The 27861-nt window shown below is 38.0% G+C and overlaps 1 pseudogene; it reads left to right on the plus strand.

The window, feature by feature from the left end:
• On the plus strand, positions 1 to 27861 carry LOC149148416 (putative protein phosphatase 2C 27 pseudogene; annotated as a pseudogene).

Below are 27861 nucleotides of genomic sequence, written 5' to 3' on the forward strand. Positions count from 1 at the left end.
ATGGCGAGCAGCAGAGCGGAGGAATTGCGGAGCGGGAGGCACCGAGTCGAGGAGGAAGGTGAGTGAGCATCCCACAATCAGGTAACTCCTCCATTTCGAATTGGCAAAGGCATTATTCCTCCGTGACAGCGATCTGTCAGCAAAATTTCAGGATTGCCAGCTCCGATCCGATCTGCATGGAAAAATTAGGGAGTGAATGCGGAGTGGAGGAAGAGGGTGGTGGAGCTAGGGGAGGGTGGCGGAGGGCGGAGGGATTGCCGGTAGCCGGAGCCGGACAATTTTCTGGGCGGCGATAGAAACCAGGCAATTCCTCCGCCTAGGTAGACTACTCCTTAGAAATGAACTAGGGTTATCAATCTTTGGAATCAGTGCAGTAAAGGTAGCATTATAGGATGCCATGATTTTTCCAGAGAATCTAGATTTCTCATTGACTTTCCACCACTCTTCTTCTATGAGATGAAAGCATCCTCAAAATAATTCCATAGGCAGCCGATCAGGCCTGGGGCTCATATATTTTAAAAACTTTAAAGACCGGTAAGTAATTCTTCCCTTCTCTCACCTCCTCCATTAGATTTTGGTTGCCTTCAGGATTCACAAAACTAGGGAAGAATGTAGACATTCTTAAAACCTCAGCTATTGTTGCTCTTCTCTCAGCCTCATAAATAGATCCTAAATAAGTCACACCCTCTTGTACTATATATTTGAAGCTAGTTTCCAGTAATCCATCTGATTTTTTACCCTCCACAGTGTATTGTTTTCCTGTAGGTTGCAAATGATGGAAACATTGACACGTTTTCAACCCCAGCTTGTAGCCATAATGCCCTTCTTTTTAGACTCTAGGAATTTTCTTTATCCAAAAGTAGTGCCCTCTTCTTTGCTTACAACTCATTCACCTATAATTTTGTGGCTCAATTAAGAAACCAAAACCATCACTTTTGTACAGGGATTCTAGTTTTTCCTCCACTTCCTTAAGTAATCTCTCCTTCTTATGTATTTTGTAAATTGCCAAATCAGTGGACCTGTTTAGTCCTTTTGAGGTTCTCCTCAAATTGTACGGAAGCTGATCCCTGAGAAGAACCATCAAATGGAATCCATGCATCCTTTAGTTTCTTGACATATTTTTCCTCCTTAACCATTCAGGATTTAGGTTGAAGTGATGAGGGGTCTTTTCTTTATAGGAGCCAATTCTAGTATTACAAGGGAGTGGTCAGAATCCCCTCCACATAAGGCTGAATTTGGATCTGATAGCTTCATCTAAAAAGAGGTCTGATATAAGAAAATGGTCCAACCTTTTCATAATTCTATATACTCCAACCCTCTTATTTCTCTAAGTAGGGGAGAGCTTTATTACCTCAATAGCATTGGAGAATCCTCAGGAATTTCTATTTAACATGTGAAAATTTATAAGTGGGATTTTGTTCCCCTTCTAAAACAAGTTGATATATGGGGTAAAAAGAATGCAACAATACTCTTTTAATTCACTTGATGCTTCATAATTAGAATAATTATTAGTCATTAGAAGAGTGTGAATTGCATCCTCACTACTGGAGACCTTTTTATTGATTGGGTCCTAGGGAGATTCTATGAAACCTGTGAGAAATGAAAGGTGGGATTTTTTTACTTTATAAAGAAAATTGATATCTAGGTAAGAAGTGTGTGACAATGGTCTTTTAATTTTCTTGAAGCTCTATCAGTACTCTGTGAATGGTGGTAGTTGGAATGCAATGGTTTTCATTGGTTTTGATTATGCCTTTGTTAGATGTTTAAAGAGTGAAACTAACATAGTGGTTCTTCTTGATGATTATATTATACCTAAGTAAATCTGATGGTTAATGGGTTGGCTCTCTGTTATTTTCTTCCATTGATTTCTTGGGTTGACTAATATGGCTTAGATGGTGTTGCAGTGTATTTCTAGTTTTCTGATTTTTGAATTTACTTTTTCACTATTCCCTGAGGGTTATATGAAGTAGAAAATAAAGTAACTCTTTTGCGGCCAGGCTATACTATTGATGGCCTTTTCAACTGGTATAAATGCTTCATAGAAAATTTATATTGTTCCTATTTCAGGTTTCAAATTTCAATTTGCTCTATTACTTTATTTACAATTTAACCACTTTACTGTGTTTGTTGCTCATATGTGTGCATTAGTTTGTTGGTTGAAAACTAGTGTAGTTGTCCTTGCTGAGAATACTTTTGTTTCCTTGTTATAATATTGATGGTCCTTTCGATTAAAGTACTTGGGTCCAAAGAGTTTGTCCAGAGCAGTGATTTATTACAATTTACAATGCATTACTGCAGACAACTTCAAGTACTGCAAAGTCGGATTTAGCACCAACTCATCCAATCAGGCTTGGATTGGCCTTGAACTTCTCTATTTTCTACTATGAAATAATAAATTCACCTTAAAGGTATGCATGTTTCCCTTTTTTCACTGATATAAAAAGTATGCTTAAGTAGCCTAGTGCATTTAGAAAGTTTTAGAAGTGAGTATATGCCAAATTTGCATGCCTCTCACAAGCACTTCCCTATTACATGAGTAAATAATTGTTCTTCTGAGATCCTCCAATAGCCAGCATCACACCATCACATCTCTAAGATGCAATACAAGTGATAACAAAGACAATCTCCTCCCTTTATATATACTGAGGTGAGAGAGGCTAACAATAAAACATGGACTAAGTCCACAAGCAACATTATTGCTTAGTCAACAACAATGCCTCCAGTGCAGAGCTACTTTAAGCATGAATGCCACAGGGCACAATAGGATTTCTACCATAGATGAAGATCTTCATCTAATCTTGATACAGTTAACGAAAAAATTATTTTTAAATCATCTTGATTATTTTGTGGAACAATACAGGTGTGTGCCAAGATTGGTCAATTTTCCCTAATTATTTCCCAATTATTATTGATTTAATCTTTTCAAGACTTTTTGTCCATTATCTCAGAGTTGATGGATTACCCGCACTAATGTTCAAAGAAATTCGAAAGATCAAGTTTTGTTCTAGCTTTGGGTAGCTGATGAAATAATGATGATCTAGACACCAAATTTGCCGGTGAATGAGACTTCTTTGCGTGTGAACTAAAGATTAGTATAATAATTTGAATCATATAATCATATAACAATTTGATTAAATACTATAAAATAATGGTATTTAATAACTATAATTAGGTACAGTATTTGAATCATATAATCATATAACAATTAGGTCCAACCATTCTTCTCCAGTTCACCCATCCAGTTGAAGAAGCCTTATACTCTGTACTAGGCCTCTCAGACCCCACATTGTCAAGTAGAGGGTTGCAGGAGCTCACTTGTGCAAACAAACAAACCAACACTGCAAACAAAAGTGAATTTGGCATTGAAATGACTTGTGATCATTACATAATTATATACATGAAACAATCTCCTTGGATGAAGTTTTGACTAAGCTAACCTGTGATATAAAGGATTTATTTTCATGTTCTCTCTGTAGCTAGAGAGGCAGGGGATGTGTCCTTATTTCCTTGTGATAATGCAATTTTTACAAAGGAAAGCATTGAAGAAGAGGAAATTCATATTGTGGTATGTGGAGAAGATGAAGCATGTAGCATTACTCATGCTATCCCTAAAGAACAGCTGTATGGAGGATATTCTAGGGAGAATCCTGAAGTAATTCAAGAAGATTTTTCAGATTTGGAAGGACAGGCTTTCATTTCAAATTCAAGCAATTTTCTTTCTTGCTTCCAAGAGTTGGTAACTTCCCCCCCCCCCTTGAATTTGCCTGAGAAGGTTTTGGTTTCTTGGAATTCAATCATTGCAGGATATTCAATAATGCTGTTGAGTCATACCATTGTTACCCAAAAACAACATTTCTATCTGATAGAAGGAAAAAATGTGCCCAGAGGATGGATTGGTTATTGCATATGTTACTAACAACAGTTGAACCTTGTTATCGGTTTAAGGAAATCTTAAAAGAAGAAGGATTTCTAAACAACTACAAGAGAGAAAAGCAGCTAGAATCATCAATGGAACGAGCAAGAAAAATTATGGATACTGATTGTTGTCCTCATGAGAACATAACCTGTGCTTATTGGGTGAGAATTCAAACAGATCGAGGTAAAAAATACCTTGTCACCTGGTATTGTAAGGATTTTATAACGTGTGAATGTCCATGGTCTATCCGTGGAAACATTTGCAAGCATGCCATAAAGGTTAATTGGTTGTATTTCCACTCGGATAATTCAAATCCATTGCTTCATCAGCATGCAGAGGATAACATATGCAATGACCCACCTGAGATCAATATAGAGCCTCAAAACCATGATGCAGATGTCGATGCTACTCTTATGGCCACAAATGTTGTTGATGCAGATGCCGAGGCACTTCATTTGGCAATGGAGGAGTTGTTTAGCTATACACATCTTATTTTCAATAACCCTCCTACTACTTTGGCAAAGACAATCCAGTTGACTGGTATGCTTAAAAAAATGTTGGATGAAGCCAATAATTTGCACGTTACTGATTTTGACTTCACACCTGGATTGGGTTCTCTTGATCCATCTTTGAAGAGGAAGAAGAGTTTCCTTAGCCCCACAAAGAAAAGAAGAAGCAACAGAAAAATAGTGGTTTGGAAATTGATTTAAATGTTGATCCATCAGAATATGAACCATGTGAGTTTTGATACCTCAATAAGCGAGGACGTCATAGACCAAATAATGTCGTGTCTACGGTTCCAGGTTAGTTTCATGTGTTGAATAGAGTCATGGTTTTAGATTTAAGTATTTAATCATCACTATTCTCTAACATGTGGTATGTTTATTTTTACAACGATGCAACAATCCCCAACCCTGGCGATAACCCAAGACCAAAGGGAGATGCAAGACCATCCAATCTTACCTGCTGTTATCACTTAGATTTAAAAAAAAAAAAATTATGCATATATTTGTTTGTCCTAGTCCAAGTACAAAGGTCTGTGTCAAGTTGATTTCATTTTATATGTCTTTCTTAGGATTTGAGTGTTAAAGTTCTTAACTTAAACCATACTCGACTCCCATTGGTTCTAATTCATCCATCATTGTTCCATAGTCATGTCTTATCCATGCCCGAGTCATCGTGTCTTTTAGTGATTTCGCAGCATAAATCCTATTGGTCAGTTTCGCAGCGCAATTATGGTTTAGCAATTTCGCAGCGCGTCATGATTAGGCCATTTCGCAGCGCATTATTAGAATTTCAAACTAACAGCGCTGCGAAATCATGGATTCGTTCTTTTTGCAGCGAATTTTTCCTGAAAGGTCAAGTCTGTTATCCAAGTCATCAGTTGTGTCCACTCATGTCAGTTTTTGTACCTCTCGTATCATGTTTGAACATTCATTTGCCACTATCCCACTACTAGCTCTGTCAACATGCACAGAAATACCATTCTTAAGGGATTTTACCGTGCATGTACTTAATGATAGTCGTAAGTGCTGCATGAGTGACAAAGAATTTGGATTTCAAGCGAGGCTATTTTCAAGCGAGCCTGATTTCAAGCGAGGCTGAATTAAAAGGAACTGAACTATCATTGCAACTGAAGCTGTTAGACTCTGTGTGTGTGAAGATTTTGAAAGGAAAATGGAGAGGAAAGAACACAGATCCGGTAAATGCCAGAGGACTGAACCTGAGGGCTTGGATATAGCGTTGAGGGATGAAGGTGTGAAGAAAGCGTTCAAAGATGTCGGCTGCTGGAACTTTTGCAAGAAGCTACAAGGAGGACATGCGCAGGTAACCAAAGAATTTGCGCTTAATTTCACTGGGTTAAATTCAAAGATTGCTATGCTAGACGTCCAAGTTTCTCCAGAAGCCATAGCTGCAGTGACAGAGATCCTAAGAAGGTGGGAAGAATGGTTTAAAAATTTTAAATTTGATATGAACCCTTGTAAAGAGTTTTTGAAGGAGGCATATGTAAACGAAGACTTAACAAAAGCAGTGCCCAGAAATTATGTAAAGGAGCATTATGCTCTTCTTCTCACCTGCATTCAGAAATACTTGACCTGTGAAGGAAGGTACAATAAGGTCTATTCTTACCATTTCAAACTGCTCTTGCATTTCACGGGAAAAATCTCCATAGACATTCCTTTTTACTTATTTCGCAGTTTGAGTAAGATGTGTGACAAGGTGCAGTTAAGGAAAGAGGACTGTGAAACCTCTTTATTTCATCATGGGTTGATTAAGTTGCTAGTTTTAGATGGTCTCCAAAAGATAGGCAGAGACTGGAATTCGTTTATTTTCATGGCTGGATTCCAAAGCAAGACTGGCCTTACTCCACAACCAGTCAAAGAATTCACAATAGCTGAGCTACAGAAAGAAGCAAGAGCTAAAAAGCAAATCAAGTTACAGCAAAGGAAACCAGTGAAGCCACTAATCATTCAAGAACAACCTGAGCAATCAACAAAGGAAAAAACTCATGATAAGAAGACTGTTCCTGAAACAAGTAGATCTGAAGCAGTTTCAAGAGTAAGGACAAGAAGCCAGATAAACAAAGAAAAGGGCAAAGCCATAGCTGTTGAAGAGAGCCCAACATCCAAGGCAAGCTTGAATGATTTATTACAGGCCATTGAATTCGAGCAGTCTGAACCAGTCCATATTGATTTGACACAGTCATCACCAGAAACTGCCAAGAAGTCTAAAGCCTCAAAAAGACTCAAGTTCGATGAGCCAGGTGAAGAATTCATTGTAAAACCCAGAAGACCTATTACAAGGAAGCAAGTAAAAGAAGCACTGTCAAAGATAGAGGCAATCGAGAGAGTTAGGCAAAATAATGCAAGCAGAACAATCATCACATCTCAAGAAGATAGTATAGCAGTCATGAAGAGCCAATTAGAAGCAGCCCAATATGAGATTGCCAGACTGAAGCAAGCAGTTAGAAAGCATGCAGATGTGTATACAAAATATCGTAAAGCTCTGTGGGGTGAAACTAAAATTTTTCAAGATCAGATGAATTCAGTAGTTGATGGCCATGCACAATTTCACACATGGACAGTACCAGCCATCAAAGAGGCCCAGTTCGTTAGAAAAATAAATATGCAATTAAGGGCTAAGAATAAAGCTCTGAAGAAGAAGATTGAAGACCTGAAGGTACAGCTGTACCAATTATCTGCTAAATGAATTTTCTCTTCAAGAGAGGTTTTGTTCCAAATTTTTGTCAAATCTGCTTAGTCTTATTGTTTTTAAAGACATATAAATCCCTGCTATACATATGTAAACTCAGAGGAAGTTTTGGCAATCAAATATTTCGGTGATAAAGGTCTCGGGTAAAGGCATGCTGTTTTAAATAATTCAGCAGTTTCGTAGCGCGCTACGAAATTGCTGAAGGTGATGATTTTAACACAGAACAGGCAGTCTTGTATTTTGAGCGGAAATTTTGAAAAGAAAACGCCAAAAGGGTATACAAGATATCAATGGGAACGACAATAGCCAATCAAAACAAGACAAGTGGAGGATTTAAAAAGGTGGAATATTTCAACCCATTTTTAAAGTTCTGGGATATCCCCGTTGTCACCGTTCAAGAGGTAGCAAATCTTTAGCATACTAGGACCTTTTGCTGGCACATATGTCAATCGATGCAGCTCACAACACATCCAGAACGTGGCAGTGTTCCATATCATGGGTTATTAAAGGCTAGAAACATGCTTGGTACATTCGAGCATTTTGAGGAAAACTGGAGCCGAGAAGTAAGGGAAATCTCCTAATACTTCTGAGCAGTTGAAAGGTTCAGCGTTCAAGATCACTATGGAGTATTAAGCATCCAGCTCAGCCAAGTCGAAAGAGGACCAGGTGTCAGAGAATAAGAAGAAGTCATTATGCATGCAAAGTGGAGTGCCGAGAAGTAAGGGAAATCTCCTAATACTTCTGAGCAGTTGAAAGGTTCAGCGTTCAAGATCACTATGGAGTATTAAGCATCCAGCTCAGCCAAGTCGAAAGAGGACCAGGTGTCAGAGAATAAGAAGAAGTCATTATGCATGCAAAGTGGAGTCAGAGTCATAGTTAATTTAGAACTCTTAAACACTACAATCAGTTCCTTATTGTATTTATTAGTTAGTTCAATAGCTAATAGGTGTCATTAGAGGCAGTTATCGAGTTCCCCTCATGCTGGAGGAGGAAGCTCGAAGTAGTTAGAAATAAGGATTCTATATATAGTTGGAACATCTATGTAATGATGGTTGGAGATTTTATAAAACAGAGTACTGTTTTGGCTTATGTAGAAAGACAGAGTTCAGTAAAATAATAGAACTGCTTTTCTTCTCAGGATTCATAAAGTGTTTATATGTTCAAGATGTGTGGTTTTACTTTATCCTTGATTTATTTTACAGTTGCATAGATGTGTAATCACTCAGAATTCACTTATGCTGCTCTGATTTCCTGTACACATTCATGAACTGTGGTTTTATAAGAGTTGTGTTTTGAACATTTAAATGTCACATGCCCTGACTTCTATGTAAAGGCTGTATCATTATTTGCTGGGGTTTTATTGACTCCATAGGCCCAATGGAAACTTATGTAATGTTTGTCCAACCTTCATATTTGTCACTGTTATTTCACAAGAGTTAGCCCTCTTATTTTATAATCAAAATCAATAACCTGTTTGAGAGAGCCCTCTCATGGCTAAGGAGGCTAAACCTTAGTCAAAAGATTGGTTTGAAACAGTTACTTTAAGTCTTCCTGGTCAGCAGCCTTCCAGGGTCTGATTTTGAGATAACATCTGCCATGGCAAGTACATTTGACACTCTTTCATTATGTGTGCATATATACCTTGATGCTCTAGAAAATTTCTTTGCGATAACGTTTGACATTTTTCTAGGTAACTATAGAATAAGTGGAGAAGCATCATCTTCTACCATGACTGATTATCTATGGAAGGACTTCAACTCTAGTGGGAATCAATGAGGTATGCACAAAGAATAGATAAGCTAGGTTATCATGGCATCGTCAGGTGGCCCTTTATCATATGATAAGTATATTTATGTTTTCCCATTATTATGTTGTTATGAAAATACCTTTTTGATAATCTGTTCATGGTCACTGAAAAATTTGCTTGTTGTCAAATAGAATCTCTTTACTTATTTATGTTCATGCAACATGTTTGATTTTTATACTTAAACATGCAGTTACTATGTTCTCATACCTATGTTCATGGTTCGATGTTTATTATATTTATAGATCTTTATATTTTACATCTTTATAAAGTTATGGTTAGATGGTCAAAGGCCAACGAGGTTCGGACCTTATCATTGCGTTTTTTGTTGTTGGATTTTTGATTCCTTGCCTCTAGTCAAAGATCTCGTTGGATTTTCATGACTTCATCAAGTTGATTTTGCCTCCATGGAATAGTATATGATAGAATAGTAGATTGTTATGTTATTTTAAACATGCCCTCTTCATGATTTGTTGATGTTCACTGAACAATGTTCTGTCCTTTTATGCTTGTGACAAAGTGTTAACTGTCTTGTAGACTACTCATTATTTGTGGTCCTGAATTTTGTAGGCATAGGAACTCCTTCCAGAAAGGGCAAAGAAAAATGGAAACATGTATTATGCAAGAGAGCTAAGAGATGACTAAATAGCAAAAGCCCTGAAGGTGCTTGAATGCTCTTTGAAGAGACCAATGGAAGGGACACAGATTTTTGTTGATTGAAGTGGACAGATTTGAGTCGAGGAAACTTTTCGGGCTGTTGACTTATGCACTGTATTGGATTCACTACTCCTTTCTTTGAGCTATTATGTTCTCTAGCCTCTAGTGTGCCTCTTTTACTGTCATAGTGGTTGTTTCTATTCACTTAAAAAGTGATGATTTGTAAAAATTTGAACTCAGATCAAGAAGCAACTATATATATATATATATATATATATATATATATATATATATATATATATATATATATATATATATATATATATATATATATATATATATATATATGGCCATAGTAAAGTTTCCCTGTTTATGAATTTTTTGTGTAAATTCCCATAAAAAAATATTTTCTAATTGTTCCTAATAGAGTAGTAAAAAATGTGATCTTAAAGTGCCACGATGTGACTGTGTATCAATTAAAATACATGAAATAGATATCGCTAGTAACCCAAATGATAAGCATGTTCCATGTTTTCAGTAAAATTAAAATGATATTGAAGGGTAGCTTGAAAGAGACCTTAGACGAAGGAAATCAAAGCAACAACATTTTGTGGCAAAGGATTACTCTATTAGAGTACACATAGCTGGTAATATTGATTACAAAGTCTGAGTTGGTTAGAGCATTGCATCAGCCTTTGAAACAGCAATGGCCAAAACCTGCACACAGGTAAAATATATATAAATCCACTCTTCACTTCACTACTTTGTGAATTGTGACAAAGCAGAATCTTACATCATCTAGAGCTGAATACTGTTTAGATACTATTAAGTTGAGCTTCTCAAAACTTGACAAGGACATTTCATCAAGTGCATGGGCTAGATTATGCATATCTTTGATGCCATAATTGTATGTTGTCTTCAATTTCCCCACTCTCTCTGTTAGTCCTTATGTAACCTTCAGCAGTATGTTATAAGATGACATTGTAAATGAGGACTGCTTATATTAACAAGGAAATGGAGCCAAAACCAAAAGTCAAATTCTTGTTTACAGTCTTGTGTTAACTGCTTTTTAGTAGAAACAAAAAGCTGCAATTGTTCTTCCATACTTCTTAGCTATTGTTGTTGTTGTTGTAAGAGACCTGTCACAGGGTCTGCTAATGGATCTAATTTTTCTGAATTAAATACGATAAGAGGTGATAACTTACTTACTTACACGACTTTTAAACAAATAAAATTTTGTCATTTACATTATAATCAACATAAATTATGGTGAGCATTCCATTGATATCAACTTAACAAGAGTAGTCCATGGAAAAATACCTGTTCCGGCGGTTGATGATGATACCTTTGTCTTATAGCTCCAACCGAACGCTCCTTCTGACCGACCCAACCGGATTTACCTCCCAGCCAACTAGGAAATAAATTCCTAGCCCAGGAAACCTCCACAGGTTCCCTAGCCCTCCGTGCCCAAGTCCAACCAGATATAGTGTGTCCTCAAGAAGAATGTGCAAAAATAGATAATGATACTTTCCTCCTCTCAAACCCAAGAAACCTCCACAGGTTTCCAAGGTCTCCCCAAAATCCTAACAAGGCCAAACAATCACAACCAACCACCACCATCCAAGCAAGACTCCCCCCCCCTTTTTATACCCTCTTTCCTCAACCACCTCTCATTAATGTCATTAACTCTCACCCATCCTTGGTTGACTTCTCTTCTAAGCTAGGAGTACATTTGGAATTGTGATATGAATATAAAATTGAGAATTTAATGGGAAAGGATCATGTCTTCTCCCAAGTAAATCTGAAAGGTACATTTGGGAATGTGAAGTGTAATTACATGGAGAGGACCATGTCTTCTCCTTAGTAAATGTGAGGGTACATTGGGGAATGTGAAATGAATAAATATATATTGATGATAAGATGGAGAGGACTATGTCTTCTCCCAAGTAAATGTGAGGGTACATTGGGGAATGTGAAATGTGCTTACATGGAGAGGACCATGTCTTCTCCTTAGTAAATGTGAGGGTACATTGGGGAATGTGAATGAATAAATATATTTTGAATTAATGGAAGGAGACCATATCCTACACAATATTCAAATTGAGAAGGTAAGTGGGGAATTTGAATAATGGAAATCATAAATTATTTTAGACCAATATTTCTCAATATTTTCAGATAATGTAAATATTAACAAAATTTGTAGGATAAGATTTAAGTGGGGCATTACACACACCCCTCCTTCAGAAAACTTCGTCCCGAAGTTAGAATGAAAAGATACAAGGAGTTTGAAAGCATAGCAAACCAGAGAGAGTTATAGCATTAAAATTTGATAAGTTAGACAATGATATTAATTCCCATCAAGAGTCTCCAACTGATCTATATCTTCCTATCCACCTTGGCCTACTTCCATTCCTGCCCTATCCATCCTCTGCTGCCTTATCAGTGGCAAAGGAAATACTGACCACTGATAAAACCGACATGGTGGAAGCGTCGAATGCCTCGACCAAACTTTCCCCAGTAGGAATCTAGAAATTGTCATCACACATCTAGGGGGAGCGTTCAGCTGTCCTCCCCACGATTCTAGGTTTCGGAGGATACACGGTGGGAAACACCTCCACCCCTCCTTTAGAGCACGGACCACACTACAGAGCTGGTTGGACTTGTCATCGAATAATCCAGTCAGGTCATCTTGCCACCTGTCATTTGCATTTTGCTCATGTCATAAGAGTGCATATCAAGTAGATACAAAATGTAATAGAACAATGTACATCGTACCTTTCCTCATTGGTCGTCTCAACCTTCCCCAATGGAATAGTAGATCTTGGTTATCATACAGTTCTTTCCAACCTGTAGTTTAGTTCTCATCCATGCATATATACAACTACAAAATAGATATAGATACATGATCTTAAACATCATGTTCATTAAGCCCAGTGTCCACGTGTCAATTTTTGTTGTTCATACTGGAAATAAATCTTACATCAGATAAATCATAATTTCACTAGGTCATTGATTAGATAAATCATATCTATATAAGCATATACGATGCAACAATAGCTCTGACAAGTCATGCACTAGATAAATTGTAACCAAGTAAGTCACACATTTGGTCATACATCCAACATTTCCATCATCAATACCAAATCCATCAATTGATTTTCACGTGTCCAACCAGATGTGTATAATGTTCATAAATAACAACATGGAACTGCAAAATAGAACCTTAACATAGGTGGCTATCTACGTTAAAATGGGCATCCTTGTGCAACCCCTCAATAACAATTAGAGTTGAAATAGATTCAACTGTCTGTCATGGAAAATAGCATTTGAACCCGGATATGCTATAAGGTGGTACCAAAACCAAAATAATGGCAAGCAACGGATTAGTGCACTATCAGTTCCATTAAAAGGTGCTAGTATAAGTTTTATGCATATAATTTCTTTAAAACCTTAGTGAATATAAAAGTCCCACTCTTCCAATTTGATGGTTTTTCATCTTCCAAACCCATTTAGTTAATCTTGAAAATAAAAGACTCAAAACATCAGAAACTAATTCCAACATGATTTTCATACTTTATATATATATATATATATATATATATATATATATATATATATATATATATATATATATATCTATATATATATATATATATATATATATATATATATATATATTAATTGAGAGAAATGTCCTCGAAATGTCAAAAGGTTCAAATTTATTATATATTTAATCATTGTTTACTAGTACTAAAACAATTTCATGATATATATTGCAGCTCTCAATATGACCAGACAAATGAGAAATAATTAAACGAATGGAATAATTTCCTACTATCCGAATGGAAAATCTACGTTATTTTTAATAAGAATAATGATAATCTACTATCAACAGAATTAAAAGCCACCCTCGTATGTAAAATAGAATTGACTAAATTCTTTAGATTGGGACACATTTTGGGCATGAATTATTGGCTCCATTGTAAAGCTATACATGGATGCTAATGGTCCTTGCTGTGCACGTTGAGGAAAAGCGGTCAGATCAGGTGAAAGTTTGGGAAAATTTTTGAAAGATAACTCTACAACCTATTAACTAAGCTAAAGGAAGTCTATGTTATGCATTGCAACATTGACCTTGGGGCATACTTCTCGAAAAAATTTCGAAAAGAAAAAATAAATAAATAAATAAATAAAAATAAAAAATCCTATGAAGAATGTGGTCACATCTTGCACGTGACATGTGGAATGTAAGGCATGATTGTACAATCCATCATATAGGAATCACACCACTAGGGCTAGGTATGAAACCTACATAAGGAATTTCTTACACACAACTATATTCTTCATTGTATCTTCATCATGTTGTATCCCCTAGATGAGGCTTGAGATTACCTAATGGAACTCTTACTTGACTTCACATTTTGTTTCTTTGCTTGATTCAAAAGATCCTATAGCCATATAAGTGGGAAAAGTGCTACGGAAAACATTGATTCAGGAAGATTTATTGAATCAAATGGCGTACTCAAATACCATTACTGTTGTAAAGAGGCAGGCACTCTTTTGCAACAGGTCTGTGAAATAGTGCTAAGGATTAAATCTAAACCTTTTCTTTGAAACTAAGCTGCATGAAATGTGGAAACATGTACAAGTTTCCAAAATAGGAATGCCTGGAAACATGCCACCCCCACACCCAAGAAAAAAAAAAGAAAGAAAGAAAAATGGTACGCAGGGGAAACATGATACACACATTATCTTGCAAGAAATAAGCAAGAAAATAAAAATGATACACATATTTGACATTTTAGAGGGAAAGCCATGTCTATATTAACTTTTGTAGATAATTACATGTGCAAAATCCCATAGCTTGGTGGTCTTGACTAATCTCTATCCCAAACCCCCATGGATGATATAATCCAGTGGAAATGCTACAATCCTGCCAACCCTAAAGTCCTTAAATCTTTTAAATCTGCTGAATTCTGAATGGAATATGAAATTATACTTCTCCATATAAAGTCCAATGAGGTTGGAACCACTCTCAAATATGCTAAATCAATTAATGGCAATGTTAAATATTTCAGCAAAAGGATAGAGAAAGTAAGAAAGGAGAATTTCAAAATTTACTTTAAACATTTAATATTACTAGTAATTACCAAAAGGACAAACACTTCATAGCTCAATCCATATCTCTATTTTGTCTTGAAAGGGTCATTGGCACAAATATGGCGATGTCTTTCTGTGGATACCGTGCCCCTGATTGCTTATGAGCTGGGTTCAGAAACTTCCATAAAAACACCAAAATGTCATTGGAAATCTGGTGAAATGCCTTGGAAAGTGCCACCAGCTGTACTATACAACGAGCAGTGTTTCTAAGGCATTTTAGGTAGGGCGATGTGGCCAAAGTTCAAACTAAGCATTTCCTGCAATTAATCTTTGAAATTATGTTAAAATTAGAACAAATCATGAAAATATTTCTAAAAAGAGTAGTATCTTTATATGAAATGAAAAAAAATGTTCTTTTACCAATATTTTCCAAAGCAAAAATCTAGGGGTGAACAAGTTCCCAACGCTTATAAACTTGTCTACAATGCTTTTCCAAAAACGAAACAACTAAAAGCAATTGACCAACATGATTGAAGCATGTGTCCACTTAACAAGTCAACGAGCAAAGAGAACTTTGGGGCATGGTTATGAATGGGGCATTTAGCACATGGCAGCACAATATCTCTACCACTATATAAGCAAAAGGGCAAGGGCAAAAAGAGAAAGACATGGACCTAACAAATTTTGCCTTATTGTGTTATGCTTGCCAAGTATTCATTTCTGCTAACTAGTACTTTTTATGAGAAAGCTTCCTCTTATCATGATTGAGCCTAACACACCCATATTTAGCTTTACGCGGATCCCTTGGCCCAATTCAAATTGGTTTCTCTTCAGCGAGGCAGCTGGTGGTAGCGTATATCTATTTTAACAAAGTCTCTCAGGACTTGTACTTAGCCCCAACCACTGTTGTGTGCTTTAGCGCACATCCAAAGCATGAGCACAAGCACTGGCTTGTCATTGGCAGGACTTGAGCCATGCTAGGGGCTATATTAGTTATCCATTTTAACTGTCTAGGCAAGCTGTTGTTGATACTAAATAGCTTTTTACATTCTCTTTCTTTTGATATTTTGCTTTTTTTGTTCCTTAGATCCAAAAGGTCCCTTCTTCATTTTCTAGTAGATGCTTTTGTGCTTATTTGTGAGCACCTACAGATTTTGAGTTCTGGTTCTAATTGTAACAATTTCTTTGCTGGTATGGCATAGGAATTATTTCTCTTATGCGGGAAAATGATCAATTGTATTTTTAGCATTCTCATATTAAAATTGTCACATTAGGAAAATCAATCAGTTTGATTAAGAAATTAATCATAGCACCTTCTCCCTTATGAAAGTAAGTCAGAGTACTAACATAAAAGCATCATAAAGGTGACTTTAAAACCCAGAATCTAAAGCAAAAATACCATAAGAGCACTCGAAAAATTATGAAGACGTTGCAGGTTCCATTTCAGTCTTGTTCTTGATTTTATAGGGTGAATTTTCCCTGATATTGTTATGGATAAAATATTTAATTGATAGTGTAAAGCTATGGTAATTAGATTTCAGATTTTTTTTTGAAACTAAGTTGGTGTCATGAAAACTACAAGGGTTTATACCATGACATTTTCAAGAGGTTTAAAGTTTAAACCTTGACAGCCACATATGTTTAAACTTTTTACTTTGATTCTAAATTAGAGAGGGAACCTTTGGCATGCTATATGGCTGTCACGAAATTGAATTCCTGTCAGAGTCAGACCTTCAATTGTGATGAAATCATTTTGAAAACTTGAGTAGTCTGGAAATTGAGAATAGTTATACCTTCATTCCTGGTTGAGTTCAGAACACTGTCACTTAAACAGGCATAAATTCCTGTGAAGTCATCTAGACCTCTAGTCACTTAACTCTATTCCACATGCTCAATTATTGGTTTCTAAATTCCCTTCTACTTTCAATATAGCTTCTCATAGGATGAAGTTTAGGTAAAATATATTGTACTCTGCCCACGTGTATGTTAGAAGTTTGTGCAATCACACAAAGTGTTTTGTATTTATGGCCCCTTATTACTGTTGAGTAGCTGCTAAATATGCTTGACCATGCTAAGAGATTTTTTTTTTGAGATGCAATCAAAGTCGAGGTTACCTTATATTCTAGTTTTGTTTGATTTGGTATAGCTGTGATAGAGAAGTGTTACGAATTACTAGTCATGATATGTTGTAATTTGTGAATAATTCCACATGCACAACAATAGTGAGACGGTTTACAAGGCATCACCTGCACCAAAAATTTTCCCAATTTGAGAACTGGATTTGAAGTGCAAGTCCTCGGCTCCTAACGTTGCTAGCTTCCATGTCATCCCTTATGGGCCCCTCTCATTGGCTTGTTGTTGCTATTTGTGCGGTGTACATAATAGAAGGCTTGCTTACAAGACAATATGTTTTACACAAGATGATTCAGTGCTTCTTTCTAATTCAGCTTGAGTAGCAATGGTTATCCCATGTAGAGGTATTTCAAGAAGGTTGCTGGGGTAGCCAACCCCTCCAGCACAGCCTGCTCCATGCTCAGTTTTTAAAATTCAACCCACAGGTATTCAAGGAGAATACGCATAAGTTTTTAGCATGTTCATATCCAGTTATAGCAAACAACTCACCCATAGACCCCAGTTGTAGAAATTATCAATGGGAGATTCTATTCTTTACAATTTGCATGTAGACAAAGAAGACAATGTTAATCCTAAATTTCTGTTTCTTAAACAAATTAAATATTTTCTATATCCAACGGATGTCATTTGCTAGAAACCGAGGTTGGTGTTTACATCTAAAATTTTCTGGTTATAATGCAGAATGAAACTCTCCCTTTAAGGCAGAATCTGTTTACACAGTGATAGCAGGTTTTGCCAGGGAGCAGTTTTTTTCTCGAGTGATTAAAGGATATTGGGCAGAAACTGTAATTATTTACTTCCAGAATGGAATGGAAGAATTCGGTGATTGAGGTTTGGTTGATGAGGGGGAATTTAAATATTGTTTTTTATTCATATTCATTCGGCCCTTTCCTATGACCCAAATTAATAACTATCCTAGAACTAGTTATGAGAGTCATTAAGGACCTGATTATCAAAAGTATCAATCCAAAGCCGACTGTAAGAAACCCCGTACTTCACTGCATCACCAATAAATCCTACAAAAGCAAAATCCCTCCTTGTAAAAAATGGAAATAATTGGCATCCCTCACAATTATCTCTTGCCCAATAATCTTTAAAATGACTTTTAGCATAGTGTGGCAGTCAGCACAGAATTTATTTTTAACTATTCGGATAGGTGATCCATGGTAAGTGTTGATAAGGCCAAAAGCTATAGCCGGCTTCTTGGTACGGTAGAGAAGAATGTGTTCCTTGTTTTCCTCTTCATTGTTCTGTAAACAAAGTTGGTGTGTCTGGCCCATAACCTGCCATCTCCATCAACCCAGCCAATTTCTTCATTGTTGAATAAATCTCCTCTTTGTGGATTTGATCTATCCTTTACCAACGCATGAACTTTGTTTTTGGTCTCTATCCAGCTACATCCATACTCTATTTCCACACCCATCTTTCCTCATCTTTCTCACCTTTAGGCTTTGCCACATAGACCACCTGTTGGTTACAACATCAATGTTTGAAAGGAGAACATATGGTGTTGCACCTTGTGCTATCAACTCAAAATGGTGCTCCACACCCCATTTAGTTAATCCAGTATTCCCATGAGTTCAGCATGAACTAAGTAGAGTCCCTCATATGACTGCATCAAGTTTAAAAGGAATTTTATTAATCATATCCTCTGCCTAATTAGGTGCCTAGAGTGACCAAAAGTTAAAACAGTCAACCATGCATGTATGGTGCTCTGCTGTTGGTTAAATGTCGTAGTTGTGAATTGTTAATTCAAAGTATGGGAATCCTTTGTGCATTACGTCTGCACGGCTACATCCAGAGAAAACCCCAACAAAGGTGATGTAATCGGGTTTTATGCCTGCTTGTTGCATTTGTTCAAATATTTCAAGCACCTCGTTGCTTAGACCATGTTGGACATAACCTGAAGCATTGCATTCCATGATACCAAATACCATTCATATATTTGGTTAAAAGATTTATTTGCATCTTCTATGCTTCCACTTGGCATACATTGTAACAATGACATTCCCCAGTGATGAATTTGGCATCAATCTTGAACTGATGATTTGCTAATCTACCTGTTTGCCCTAGTCCAAAGCTGCTACATTGGCAGATACACTCAAAATATCAACAAGGATGGAAATAGCAGGCTTCATGCCTGCCACTTGCATTTTGGAGAACAGTGGCAGTGTAGCCTGGCCTTGTCTATTGTGTATATCCTGCTATCAACTATCATTGCAATCAAGGCAACAACATCATGATGTGGTAATCTGTCAAACAGTGCCCTTGCATCCTCCATTTTACCATTCTGAGCATATCCTGAAATCACTGAAGTCCATGAAACTCGTCCTGACACTTTATCAAACAGATACTAAGCCTCTACCATTTTTCTTTCTTGAGCATATCCTACAATCATAACATTCCATCAGACTAAGTTTCTCACAGGCCTTTTGTCAAATAACTACTATACATCTTCCACTCTCCCACTCTAGGAATGGCCTGAAATCATCAGTCCATCAAAAATCTCATTCAGTCATTTTTATCAAGCATTTGGGATGCATCATTTACATTCCAAAGAAGACCGAGTCCAGATCTTCTCCTCTGGCCTACATTTGATGGGCTTGAGGGGTTTGTCTCTCAACCAATGGATGCTAGACTTTAATCCAACAACATAAATTGCTTCAGCCCCCCATGGATTCACAATTACTCAGGAAAATGGGTGCAAGCTAGCTAGACAATAGGTAAGTAATAGTTCAATATGGTACCAAATGGATTATTATCGAGAAAAGACAACAAATTGTAGATGATATAAATGGAACACCAGAGAAAAATGAAAGCCTAAAAAAGTTACAGAATGTGTTATTAGACTGCTTCCTGAGTAATTGGGTAGCCCTGTTACTTCGATCATGGCCAATGATACTTGGTACAGGGAAAATAGACATCATTCAATTCAAGAGATGTAAATACCATAGAACACTACATTAATTTTGTTTCCATTTTTTTTTTTTTTTTTCTCATATTCAGAAGCAATTGCAGAAACAAAGGGAAGACTGCCCAAAAAAATGTTTTTCATCTATAGAAAAACTTGACTGCAACAAATTATTAAACCCTATAAGTCCAAAAATCTAAATGGTTCCCATCTTTTTTTTTTTTCTCTGGGGAGAGTCATCCCTTCTGCATCTAACCCTACAGGTAAAATTTGATCCAGAAGATCATTTGGGAGGCACCATGCAAGAAGAAGAGGACAACTTCTTATTAATATTTATTGGGCCCATGCTAAGTAAGGATCCAACGACATTAGGAATCGAGACAAAGGAAGGAAGCAATGATTTGTCACAGAGTCAAACATGCATCAGAAATTATTGCAATGCAATCAAATTTTCATAGTGACTAGAGTTATATTTAACAATAGGCATGATTGAAGAGGATCTCATTCCACTATCACTAGGATAGTTATTGATAGCAGGAATAAAATTCATTGCCATGAAAATTTCCCCAGCAAAGAAACAGAAATGACAAAGCACGCATGAGAGTCTTGCTTTAATTCAACTCAGCATATCAATAGTAAACAAATAGTATCCAATCTTTAGCTTGTATTTAAGATATGCATTGATTCCAGTTGACTTTTAGTGATATGGCTGATCAGAAACAACAATTCATGCCACTGTAAAGAATATCAGAACTGCAAATTGTGAAGAGATTTAACTGTGCTACTAAATGACAGGTCAGTGTCAGCCCTCAATAGCAAGAATTAAACTAGCTGGGAGAATGGATGAGAGCATTATTTAACATCAACAGTCTTTGGGACCACTTTATCAGAAGGTCGACTTCAAGGCAATTTTACGGTTTATATTCATTCTTCATGATATTTTTGTACCAAAATCAATAACAGGTCACTGTCTTACATTGTAATATCTCCCATTACGAATGCTACAGAAAAAGCAAAAGCAGCGGAAATCTCTCCTATTACAAAGGCAAGATAAAAGAAAAAGCAGTAGCTTATAAAATATATAAAACAGGCAACAATCTTTTAACTGTGAGACATTATAGCTAGCTGGAAACAGTTGTTAAATGGCTCGATACTTGAAATTTCGGTGTTATTAGACATTAGTTTACCGGTCTATTTTCCTTCTCCGTGTTTCAAGGCTAGTCCTTGCTAGCTACGGTAATGCCTCACTTGGGTGGATTTGTTTGGGGTAGCTAACTGAAGATGGCGAAGAATGGAGTTATGAGTGCTAAGATGGGAGCAGAAAAAGAAGAAGAGATCGAATTAATTTCTGGATCAACAGCACAAAAGAAATGGATCGAGACGGCTTTGCGGTAAATCCCCGCAGGACTTGATTCCAATTATTAGAGCCTCAATTTCGAGAACTGAAAGACAAATTGTGTCAACAAGGTGTTGCTGTATTGGCAAGGTTCCCATGAGGAGCCCAACAAGAGATTGGTTCGTTGGCAAGGCAGGACCAATCCTGTGTGTCAGAAGGGTTGCTCAGGATATTTTTAGTTCGAGAGTTGATCAAAACTTTACCGGGATAATGAGGACCTTACTGCATGGTTGGCTGGGTGGGTTAATGCAGAACCCCATGTTACCAAAAACCAGAACAAGAAGCAGAACACCAAACGAGCATAATAAGAAACAGGGCTATAGAATTTCGGGGGATAAGAAACATGAACCGACACCCCCTCCTAGAATATATTATGCATATAAAACGTATCAGTAATGTACTAATTTAATATCAACGGGGAAATGGAAACAGAACAATAAACAGATCTCCTGCTTTAAGATCCCAAGTGGGTGATTGTCCCTTCTGTGAAGCTGCACACCTATTTTCGAAAAAATTGAATCCGGCACATTGTTTGTTGGATCATTCTCCCTTACTACATTATCTTTGCTAATCTTGACACCACCCGCTTCAAGTAAAGTCGACACGATTTCTCCAGTCTTTCTGCGGGGCTTTTTTTTGAAGAAACTAGCACGGTAGAAACCCATCTATTAAACCCTAAACCCACATTCGCTGCGCTGTGAGTGCCTGCCCTTTTGACCTGTACCGGAGAACTTCGAGAATGAAAGACGGGAGGCGAAGTTGAAGAGAAAGAGGTCACTACTTGATTGAGTCTGGTTTTTCATTGGGCAATAAGGATTATTCAAGGAGCCTGTCTGCTAATAGTCGCCACTTCCAGCCAGTCTACACAATTTTATTTGCCCGAGAACAGAAAATTTTGTTGCAACAGAAACTAAAGTGTTATTTTAGCTTAGATGGAAGCTTCTACCGAATTGCAAGGAACATTTTAAAGTGCAATTTACATGTTAGTAATGTCATGGTCTTCAAAGATTCAACTAGATTTGAAAAATCTCGAATGGGTAGGCTTCAAGGTCCAGATTTTGAACCTAGGCTCTGATACCATGTGTAAGAGCCCTATCATAGGGTCTGCTAATGGATCTAATTTTTTTGAATTAAATACGATAAGAGGTGATAACTTACTTACTTACACGGCTTTTAAACAAATAAAATTTTGTCATTTACATTATAATCAACATAAATTATGGTGAGCATTCCATTGATATCAACTTAACAAGAGTAGTCCATGGAAAAATACCTGTTCCAGCGGTTGATGATGATACCTTTGTCTTATAGCTCCAGCCGAACGCTCCTTCTGACCGACCCAACCGGATTTACCTCCCAGCCAACTAGGAAATAAATTCCTAGCCCAGGAAACCTCCACAGGTTCCCTAGCCCTCCGTGCCCAAGTCCAACCAGATATAGTGTGTCCTCAAGAAGAATGTGCAAAACTAGATAATGATACTTTCCTCCTCTCAAACCCAAGAAACCTCCACAGGTTTCCAAGGTCTCCCCAAAATCATAACAAGGCCAAACAATCACAACCAACCACCACCATCCAAGCAAGACTCCCCCCCCTCTTTTTATACCCTCTTTCCTCAACCACCTCTCATTAATGTCATTAACTCTCACCCATCCTTGGTTGACTTCTCTTCTAAGCTAGGAGTACATTTGGAATTGTGATATGAATATAAAATTGAGAATTTAATGGGAAAGGATCATGTCTTCTCCCAAGTAAATCTGAAAGGTACATTTGGGAATGTGAAGTGTAATTACATGGAGAGGACCATGTCTTCTCCTTAGTAAATGTGAGGGTACATTGGGGAATGTGAAATGAATAAATATATATTGATGATAAGATGGAGAGGACTATGTCTTCTCCCAAGTAAATGTGAGGGTACATTGGGGAATGTGAAATGTGCTTACATGGAGAGGACCATGTCTTCTCCTTAGTAAATGTGAGGGTGCATTGGGGAATGTGAATGAATAAATATATTTTGAATTAATGGAAGGAGACCATATCCTACACAATATAAATTGAGAAGGTAAGTGGGGAATTTGAATAATGGAAATCATAAATTTATTTTAGACCAATATTTCTCAATATTTTCAGATAATGTAAATATTAACAAAATTTGTAGGATAAGATTTAAGTGGGGCATTACAGTTGTGAGACTTAATCCTAAACCGATCTATGTAGCATATGTATTTTCAAATCCTGGAGTATCGTCAAAAAGGGAATGGCCATAATAATTAGAAATAAAAAAGTTCCATGGGATGGGCATGCATTTGTGAAGCATGTAGAGGGAATTATTAATTTTCAATTATCGATTTTCACCATGCATTTATCAAGCATATGGATTTTAACCATGCATTTATGAAGCATATAGGTGGATTTATTATTTTTGAAGCTATGGGTTTGGCATTATGGATAGATTCATTACCTTACATCAAACAGCTTTGAGAGGTTTTATTCTTTTAAATTTATGAAAAGTTGACATTACCTTATCTTAAAGATTTCACCCTGCATGCGGTCACTTTTTTCCTTTCATGGTATTGCATTATGTAAGGGTAACATAGGAAATCTCTCAATGAAAAAGAAACGACGTCAGAATTTTTTTTGGGTAAGAATTTGGCGATTATTTTTTTCAGAAAAACTGATCATATAGCTGTTTGAATGGTTTTTTTTATGGTGGAAATGGATTCAAAACCATAAAAAACCACCTGGATACCCAAAATCCTAAAGTTTGACAATTATAACCATAGTCCAATCATAGTCCAATCTATGATAGAAAATAATATGTTGAACTCTCCACCCTCTGCCACCCTCCCCTAGCTCTGCCACCCTCTTCCTCCGCTCCGCATTCACTCCCTGATTTTTCCATGCAGATCGGATCGAAGCTGGCAATCCTAAAATTTCGCTGACAGATTGCCGCTGCAGAGGAATAATTCCTTTGCCAATTCGAAATGGAGGAATTGCCCGAACACAGGCTGCTCACTCACCTTCCTCCTCGACTCAGCGCCTCCCGCTCTGCAATTCCTCCGCTCTGCTGCTCGCCATCCAGGTACACTGGACTAACACACCAGGTTTGTTCGGCTGTTTAAATTTCAATTCTCTGCATCATGGATAACATAGCGGTGTTGTTGCGAATTTCCTGTGCCTCCTATGGCGGGCTGCAACACTCTGAGGATCCACCGACAACTTGTTCGTATTCTGTGATCCCTTTTGAGTTTTCTTCTTCTTTTTTGACGCAAATGAAATCTCCTGCTTGGAAACCGAAGCCGAAGCCAAAGCCCCGCTCGTGCAACCGCTGTCTGGTGTCGAATTGGGTGCATTATATTCTTCACTAAAACAGAGCACAGCATTTGATTGGGTTGACATTGGAGAGTTGTGGAGGACATCAGGCAACAAAGTTGGGGTTCCGAGTAGAGAATTGAAATTCCTGCTACTCTCAGATGGGAATTTCACATTATTGAAGAATAGAAAATCATTATTTTTGAGGAGGGAATAATCTAAACTTGCGAATGTCAGTTTTGGATTAGTTATGGATAAAGTGCATATTCGAGGGCATCATGGATAACATAGCAGTGTTGAGGCAACGTATGGTCTGAACAAAAGTGCAAACGAAGTGGCTATTGTCATAGAAGCGTATTGGACTCTCAGAGATCGGGCACCCTACCCTGCAGATCAGGTCGTCAGAGATCTCTCTAGAAAGTTTGCCTTTGTTCTTTACGACTCCACCTGCCAAGCTTTCTTCACTGTCCCTTCAACCTAAATCCTGAAGGGTTAAGGAGGAGAAATATGTCAATAAACTAAAGGATGTCTGGATTCCATTTGATGGTTCTTCTCAGGGATCAAATGCCCTACAATTTGAACAGAACCTCAAAAGGGCTAAACAGTCCATTGAGTTGGCAATTTACAAAATACATAAGAAGGAGAGATTGCTTAAGGAAGTGGAGGCAAAACTAGATTCCATGTACATGAGTGATGGTTTTGGTTTCTTAATTGAGCCACAAAATTAAAGGTGAATGAGCTGGAAGCAAAGAAGAGGGCACTGCTTTTGGATAAAGAAAAATCCTGGAGTCTAAAATGTAGGGCATTGTGGCTACAAGCTGGGGTTGAGAACTCATTAGTTTTTTCATCATTTGCAACCTACAGAAAAATAATACACTGTGGAGGGTATAAAAATCAAATGGATTACTGGCAACTAGCTTCAAAGATATAGTGCAAGAGAGTGTGAGTTATTTAGGATCTATTTATAAGGCTGAGAGAAGAGAAACAATAGTTGAGGTTTTAAGAATGTCTACATTCTTCCCTACTTTTGTGAGTCTTGAAGACAACCAAAATTTAATGGAGGAGGTGAGAAGGGAAGAATTACTTATAGGTCTTCAAATTTTTTAAAATATAAGAGCCCCAGGCATGATGGGTTGCCTGTGGAATTATTTTGAGGGTGCTTTCATTTCATAGAAGAAGACTGGTGGAAAGTCAATGAGAAGTCTAGATTCTATGGAAAAATACTGGCATCCTATAATGCTCCCTTTACTGCACTGATTCCAAAGACTGATAACCCCAGTTCATTTCTAAAATTCAGGCGCTTTCATTCTGCAATTTCATTTATAAAGCCATCTCCATGATAATTGCCTGCAGGTTAAAGGAGATTTTGTCAAACCAGATTTCTGGTGAGAAATTTAATTTCCTGGAGGTGAGGTAGATCCATGAGAATGTGGGGGTGGCACAAGAAGAGTTATATTCTATTAAAGTGGAGAAGCTCAAGGCTATGGCGGTGAAGGTGGAAATTTCAAAGGCATATAACAGTCAGTTGGCTATACTTGCGATTAATGCTAAGACATTTGGAATCCTCTGCACATATTGTTACACTTGTGATGAGTTGGGTCACTTATGTATAATTCTCCACGTTTCATAGAATCTCCCCATGACCCGAACAATAAAAAGGTCTCTAATACTGAGCATGCAATTCAAATTCTTCTAATGATGGGAATTCTTCTAATTATGGTGCATCAAGTGAGTGATGGTGGAAAGTGTTTATGAGAAGCAGCTAGACTACTCCTTATCTTTCCACCCCTGCAAATACAGATAAATAGAGATCGCACCCCCATTCGCTTCAAATTTTTTGGGCCCCCTCCTCTTCCTCTTTTTCAGGTTGTTTGGATAGCATGGAGTATGGAACCTATGACTTCTCAGTGCCCGGTTTAGATTATTCCCTCCTCAACAATAACGATTTGTTATTCTTCAATAATGTGAAATTCCCATCTGAGAGCAGCGGGAATTTCAATTCTCTGCTTGGAACCCCAACTTTGTTGCCCGATGTCCTCCACAACTCTCCAATGTCGACCCAATCAAACGTTGTGCTCTGTTTTAGTGAAGAATATAATGCACCCAATTCGACACCAGACAGCGGTTGCACGTGCGGGGCTTCAGCTTCGGATTCGGTTTCGGTTTCCAAGCAAGAGATTTCATTTGCGTCAAAAAAGAAGAATAAAACTCAAAAGGGATCAAATAATATGAACAAGTTGTTGGTGGATCCTCAGAGTGTTGCAGCCCACCATAGGAGGCACAAGAAATTCACAACAACACCGCTATGTTATCGATGATCCAGAGAATTGAAATTTAAATAGCGGAACAAACCTGGTGTGTTAGTCCAATGTACTTGGATGGCAAGCAACAGAGCAGAGGAATTGTAGAGCGGGAGGTGCCGAGTCGAGGAGGAAGGTGAGTGAGCAGCCCGCGATCGGGCAATTCCTCCATTTCGAATTGGCAAAGGCATTATTCCTCCGTGGCGGCGATCTGTCAGCGAAATTTTAGGATTGCCAGCTCCGATCCGATCTGCGTGGAAAAATCAGGGAGTGAATGCAGAGCGGAGGAAGAGGGTGGCAGAGCTAGGGGAGGGTGGCGGAGGGCGGAGGGATTGCCGGCGGCCGGAGCCGGACAATTTTCTGGGCGGCGACGGAAACCGGGCAATTCCTCCGCCTAGGTAGACTACTCCTTCTATGGAGTGCTCGATGGCCATGGCGGTGGGGATGTAGCCACATTTATTAAATAAAACCTCCTCAATTTGATACCCCACGAGGGCCACGTGGATTTTTGGGACGGAGGAGTAGGAGTAGGGGTAGGAGTTGAGAAGGCCCTCAAAAATGATTTCCTTAAGGCCGACGATGCCCTGTGGAGGCCCGGAGGCCCACATCAGTTCCAGCACAACCGCGCTTGTGGCCATGGTGTCGGGAAAGTCACTTGTGGTGGCCAATGCTGGCAATTGTCGGGCGGTTTTGGGGAAAAGGGGCGGCATAGATGTTGAAATGTCCACTGATCACAAGGCGACCACGAGTGCCGAGATCCAGTCCCAAAGGGTTTTGTGACTCACGATGGGTATCTCAACAGGATGCTAGCGATCTCCACGGCACTCGGGGACTTGTACATGAAGGCCCACAGTCCTCTGTGCACATACCTAGATGTGCAGCAGGTGGAATTTAGCGAAGAGGATGAATTCCTCGTCATTGCCTACGATTGTCTTTGGGATGTGATGAGCAGCGAGTCCGCCATAGCCATCGCTAGGAGAGAGCTGATGTCAAGCAACGATCCCCAACGTTGCTCCAAAGTGTTGGTCACCGAGGCTCTCCGCAGGGATTTTGGTGACAATCTCACCGTCGTTGTCATCTGCTTTTCAGCCCGACCACCGCGACCTATGCCTGACTTCTAA

Source organism: Pinus tabuliformis, chromosome 9 (genome assembly GCF_031772625.1).
Source record: "Pinus tabuliformis cultivar Carrire ecotype Pingquan chromosome 9, CPIR1, whole genome shotgun sequence".
Lineage (NCBI taxonomy): Eukaryota > Viridiplantae > Streptophyta > Pinopsida > Pinales > Pinaceae > Pinus > Pinus tabuliformis.